The following is a 6,711-nucleotide window of genomic DNA, read 5'->3' on the forward strand; positions in this document are numbered from 1 at the left end:
CGAATAGCCAGGAGAATATTAAAAAAGAAAACCAGAGCGGGGGGCATCACAATGCCACATTTCAGGTTGTCCTACAAAGCTGTGGTCATCAAGAAAGTGTGGTCCTGGCACAAAAACAGACACATAGATCAATGGAACAGAATAGAGAATCCAGAGATGGGGCCTCAACTCTATGGTCAACTAATATTCGACAAAGCAGGAAAGACTATCCACTGGAAAAAGGACAGTCTCTTCAATAAATGGTGCTGGGAAAATTGGGCAGCCGTGTGCAGAAGAATGAAACTAGACCACTCTCTTTCACCATACACAAAGATAAACTCAAAATGGATGAAAGATCTAAAGGTGAGACAAGAATCCATCAAAATCCTTGAGGAGAACACAGGCAACACCCTTTTTGAGCTTGGCCACAGAAACTTCTTGCAAGACACATCCATGAAGACAAGGGAAACAGAAGCAAAAATGAACTATTGGGACTTCATCAGGATAAGAAGCTTCTGCACAGCAAAAGAAACAGTCTACAAAACTACAAGACAACCTACAGAATGGGAGAATATATTTGCAAATGACGTATTAGATCAAGGGCTAGTATCCAAGATCTATAAAGAACTTATCAAAGTCAACAGCAAAGAAACAAACAATCCAATCATGAAATGGGCAGAAGACATGAACAGAAGTCTCACAGAGGAAGACATAGACATGGCCAACAAGCACATGAGAACATGCTCCGCATCACTTGCCATCAGGGAAATACAAATCAAAACCACAATGAGATCCCACCTCACACCAGTGAGAATGGGGAAAATTAACAAGGCAGGAAACCACAAATGTTGGAGAGGATGCGGAGAAAAGGGAACCCTCTTACACTGTTGGTGGGAATGTGACCTGGTGCAGCCACTCTGGGAAACTGTGTGGAGGTTCCTCAAAGGGTTAAAAATAGACCTGCCCTACAACTCAGCAATTGCACTGCTGGGGATTTACCCCAAAGATACAGATGCAGTGAAACGCCGGGACACCTGCACCCAATGTTCATAGCAGCAATGTCCACAATAGTCACACTGTGGAAGGAGCCTCAGTGTCCATCGACAGATGATGGATAAAGAAGATGTGGTCTGTGTATACAATGTGATATTCCTCAAACATCAAAATAAGAAATCTTGCCATTTGCAATGATATGGATAGAAACAGAGGTACTATGCTAAGCGAAACAAGTCAGTCAGAGAAAGACAATTATATGATTTCATTTATTTGTGGAATTTAAGAAACAAAACAGAGGAACATAAGGGATTGGAGGGAAAAATAAAAGAAGACAAAATTAGAGAGGGAGACAGACCATACAAGACTGTTAATAATAGGAAACAAACTGAGGGTTGCTGGAGGGGAAGTGGCTTGGGAGATGGGGTAACCGGGTGATGGCATTAAGGAGGGCATGTGATGTGATGAGCACTGGGTGTTACATACAACTGATGAATCACTGAACTCTGCCTCTAAAATTGATAATACACTATATATTCATTAATTTTATTTATTTTTTAAATATTTTATTTATTCATTCATGAGAAAGAGAGAGACAGAGGCAGAGACACAGGCAGAGGGAGAAGCAGGCTCCATGCAGGGAGCCCGACGTGGGACTTGATCCCGGGTCTCCAGGATCACGCCCTGGGCTGAGGGCGGCGCTAAACTGCTGAGCTACCCGGGCTGCCCCATTAATTAAATCTAAATAAATTTTTTTAAAATGTACAAACTTCCAGTTGTAAGTTAAATAAGCACTAGGGATGAGTAGTAGCTAACCCTGCCTTGTGATACATAGCAACGTCGTTAAAGGAGTAAATCCTAAGGTTTCTCATCACAACCTTTTTTAAACATTTTTTATCTATGTGAGAAGATGGAGTTAACTGAACCTAATGCAGGCATCATTTCACAATATATGCAAATCAAACCACCATGCTGTACAGCTTAAACTTATACAGTAGTGTATGTCAATTATTTCTCAGTAAAACTGGAAACAAAAATTCAGATGTTAGTGCTCCACAGCAATTTGTACAATTTAGATTCGAAGTATCCAATGTCAAAGACTTAATTACCAGGCCTAAAACTTCCCATAGATTTTAAGTAAATTACATTCCCCTCTTCGTTATTGTTGCCATACACAGATTTTTCTGCTTTAATGAACCACAGTGCGGGGTTGGGAGCAGGGTGTGTATGTGTGTCTTAACCTTAGAAACAATGTGAAAATACAAAGAGAAAATAGTTTAAAAAATATTTTCCCTCGTTGCCCCCCTCCCCTCGTCCTTTTTCCTCATCTGGCTTTCTTTTTAGGTTAGGGAGCAGCTAGTGCTTATTTGGGCTCTGTTACTTCAGCATTCTTTTTACTTCCCCCGTTTTGTCCTGAAGGAGACCCTGGATGAACCTCCGGCCCTCAAGGCCAGGACCTTGCACTTCAGGCACCTCTGCCTTTCTGCATCTAGAACCCATGCCATAGCCTTCACTGTTCGTCCCTAACAGGGGCATGATCACACTCCTCCGGAATGCGGCCCATGGACACTCAGGCTTTGCCTTACTGTCAACCTCCTTGAAGCCTCGGATGAGCATGTGTATTCTCCATTTCCACTCTGAGGTTTCTTTCTCCATCAGCCAGTCTCCGCCTGCAAGTGCTTCAGCCAAGCACAGCTACAGAGGAGGGGAGGCAAGATGTGGCAACCCACCCAGATGGAGGGGCTGCTGCCCACGAACAGGAACATATTTGGTTCTCATCATCCTTGCTGTTTAGCCATGAAGTGCCCGTGCAAGCTACGTGAGTGACGGGGATGCAAGGCAAATGCAGCAAAGTTTAGCCCATCAGGTCCCTTAGACAGGTCTCCCTGTGCAGAACACGAGTAACAAGATAACACTGAAGACTACAGCTGTTCTCTGTGTCACCTTGCCGTACCGCACAGCTGCTCACCAGGGCATGACATGCCGGGGTTTAAGTCTGGTCGCATTTTCTTGGGACTCAGTGAAGCCAACCTCTTTCCTTTGGTGAAACCTGATCATTCTTAATCAGAGATATGCTGAACTTCTCAGTGCTAAAATTTTCCATAAATTCCAGCTTCTGATGGCTTCAGATGTTCCAGTGACTGGCCTCGAGTAAATGGAAAATTCCAATCTGAGCTGGCTCAAGCGTGCCACAGGCACAGGCTCACACATCATGGCCACTAACGGGACCCTCCACATAGGAGCAGTGGGAAAACGCAAACTCCCTTTTTGCCAAAGGGGCAACGGGACAATTTCCTGAGATCAAATCCTCTTTGGATATATGAAAGATTAAATGTGCAGATATATAAAGACTAGATCTAATTACCAAGTTTTAATTACTTGCTCTCCAGTATGGATTTAGGTGTTTGAAAATAGCTACTAACAGCTGCTTTGCCAAGGTCAACCCAGATAGCAAGACGTCAGCACTGACTGGCCCTGGACAAACCTTCTCATGTCACAGGCTAAGGGAAGTGATGTTGGAGCATGGGAAACGAAGCAGTATCTCCTCTCTGTAGCCATACATGAGAGAACAGGATAAGTACTTTCTTCCCTTCCTACCACTCTAAAGAGAAAAGGATGAAAGTAGTAGACTGTGAGCAATTTAAAGAAAAATTAGAAGGTTAAAAGCCCAAAGAAGATGGAAAACACCAGCAGAAGAGACAGGCAAAGAATGTTAATAAATTGGCTTCAGCTCCAAAAATACAAAGAATTTCAAAGGACCCAAAGCATGGACTTACTTTATTTTCATGCCTGGCATAAGTGGAAAAAAAAATCAAATAAACTGGAAATTGGGATCTGAATTCCAGACCCAGTTCTCCTCCTCTCCTTTCTTCAACTAAAAGTATTGGTCTCAGTTCTAAAATGATCCACTAAAGGCAAAATTCTATACAAATTCTCTGCAAGCCTAGGGTGTACGACTCAGAACTCCTATTACTCTAAAATGCTTTTAAAATAATGCAGTTACCAAACAGTCTAGATTTCTCAACAAAAGTTGCATTAGATTTTGCAGATAAGTGTTTGATGATTATTTCCAACTTTTTGGGGAAAGTACTAATACTTGTCCCTTATTTCTGAACCAAAAGAAGTAATAATTAAGTTACAATCCACCATATCTGCATCCTCTTTAATAGGGGAATAAAAAGTGCCAGTTGGTGGAGCACCACGGCAACAAGCTCTGTAATATTATCTCCAGAGGTCGCTGGAGGGCAGTCAGAGCCATCATATTAGAGGACTTCACAGACCCTGCTTTTGGCACCCTTAGCGTAAGAATGAAAACAGCCACTATTCTCAGAGAAGGACAGCAATGGTGACAATTAAGTAGTCATCATTTTAAGTGTCCAAAGAAAATGCTGACCCAGATTCAATAAAACACAAATCAAAATATACTTCAATCATTACTGAATCTTAAATCTAGTACTTGGAAGTTCATAAAAGGTCATTACAACTGAAATACTTGTGCATGGAGAGAAAATGGTGTATGTTTATGTTTTTTTTTTTTTTTTTTTAGATTTAAAAATCGAATTTGGTTTTAAGGAGCTAAAACATCTATTGGTAAAAGGGACGATACAGATTTGCCACAATTTCCTATGCCATATGCTTAGGGTAATGTCTACGGAACTATCACAATACAGTAAGAGGTTCTCACCACATCCATGATAGAAAAGTCCGGGAACTGCAAGCTTGCCATCCCACTCTTCCTGAAGCAGGGCCACGCGGGCCTGCCCACCAGAGACGGCGGAGGAGACCGGCCTGTGCTCCATAGAGAACCAGGCAGGCGTGCGTGCACACTCGCAGTTTTCTGACCTTTAAACTGATCAGAATTCAAAACAGAAGAAGCTGGACAGAGGGAGGCAGAGGGAATGAAAGAAGAAAGGCTCTACGCAACCTGCGTTTTCAGGCCAAATGCAGGATATACTTAGGCAGCACGTGGAGTGTCTTTTAACTGTCTTCCAACTTCTGCCGTCACAGACCATGTTGTCCCGGAGAAAACACGACGTGGAAAACACGCCCTGAGAAGACTCTTGGCTGCTGCGCACTTCCCCACCGTGGCTGTCCAATCACGTCACCAGAAAGGGTCCCAAAATCAAGATGCATTCTTCCTACTAAGCTCATGCTTATGGAAATAGCCAGATAACTGCCACGAGACAATTATGATCTGTAGTTATTATTGTTGGAGATCGTCAGGGACCACAGCTTGATTTTCAAAGCCTAACCGTGGAGAAGCAAGACAAAGACTTGCTGTGACTAGTTAAAATGAACCCACGTGGCACAGACGTCACAAAAGAGAAATCTCAGAGGGGAAAAATATACCCCAGTGGCCTGAAACAGCTCTTCCCAGATAGCAGTTATAAGCTCAAATTGCCTGATCTTTCAGGAATCAGAAGGCTGGATGGGGCCCGAGGCCAGTCAAGTGTCCAGGGCAGAGTGAAGCCTGCAGTCTGCTGCGTGTACCTTTAGGTGTGTCAAGTACACAACTTGCTTCTTTTCGCCCAATGCATCTTTGGCCCAAACTATTAAGATCTTTCCAATTCCTGGAATTACCTTCTAAGATCACTAAAGTAGGACAGTCAATAGCTCTATTTCACCCTGGAGCATGAGGATCACAGTGGTATCTTTTATTTGTAAATAAAGGGGGGTATGTTTTGTAACAAAAAAATAAATAGAAGACTACATTTGAAGGCATAATTTTATCATGTTCACTATTAGGAGAAAGGGAATTGCAATATATCCGTTCTCTTTCTCCTTTGTTGAAATCTAAACAGCACCCTACTGTATGCAAAAGATTCAGTAAAAGATTTGTTTAGTACAGCAAAAGGCTGGTTTTGCTATTATTCCTGAATACACGAAGTTTCTTGCCTAACCTATTTTTCATTTCTATTGCTAATTTGTTGAGCACACCCTTTCCACCCACTTTATAGGAGTTAAATCTCAGCCATAGCTCCCTCCTTATCCTGTTGACACATCCTACTTAAAGACATATGCATATCACATTGCTCTACTCCCTCTCACAAGAACGTAGGGGCAAATTAATCCAAAGCATAAGGCTGACTGTAAATCCAAGGGAGTTTACTGTATACAGCAAACTATATGGATTTACTGTGTGACACATCTATATGTCAGTGATTTGTTTAACCTGACACACATTACTACATTCTGTTAGCCTGCTAGTAATACAAACAACATGTTACAGGTGTCCCCCTTATAAGTCATGGGTAGCTTAAGACTAGATTAGCAATATGCTAGCAACGGCATTTGATAGGATACAAATATTCCTGATACCAAATAATGACAAAAGGACTCACCTCTTCAGAGACTATTTCACTAGAGAATTTCAAAGCACTCACATCAGCATCTCCTTTTCTATAACCAGATGGCAACAAAAACTCAAGTGGTGGATAGTCGGGAAAAGAAAACTTTAGTCTCAGGATTATTAGTGACTTCTAAGAACCCCAACTTTATCCCTAAAGGAAAATATGCCCTGTGCAATGTGAAAAGTAAGTTGTTTTAGAAGAGTTTCATTAGGTGTTAAAACACAGGCATAGTCTCAAGTGGTTAAAAAAACAAAAAACCCAAGAAATTTGTTAATATCTTAGCATTTAATATCTGCTTAATAAGCAAGCTAAAACATGTAAACTGTTTTTAGATTTTAAAATGTGCTGTCAAGCTGAAATCCTGTGTTCAGCTGTGTATCAGGAGACC

This window comes from Nyctereutes procyonoides, unplaced genomic scaffold (genome assembly GCF_905146905.1).
Source record: "Nyctereutes procyonoides isolate TBG_1078 unplaced genomic scaffold, NYPRO_anot_genome, whole genome shotgun sequence".
In the NCBI taxonomy this organism is placed as follows: domain Eukaryota; kingdom Metazoa; phylum Chordata; class Mammalia; order Carnivora; family Canidae; genus Nyctereutes; species Nyctereutes procyonoides.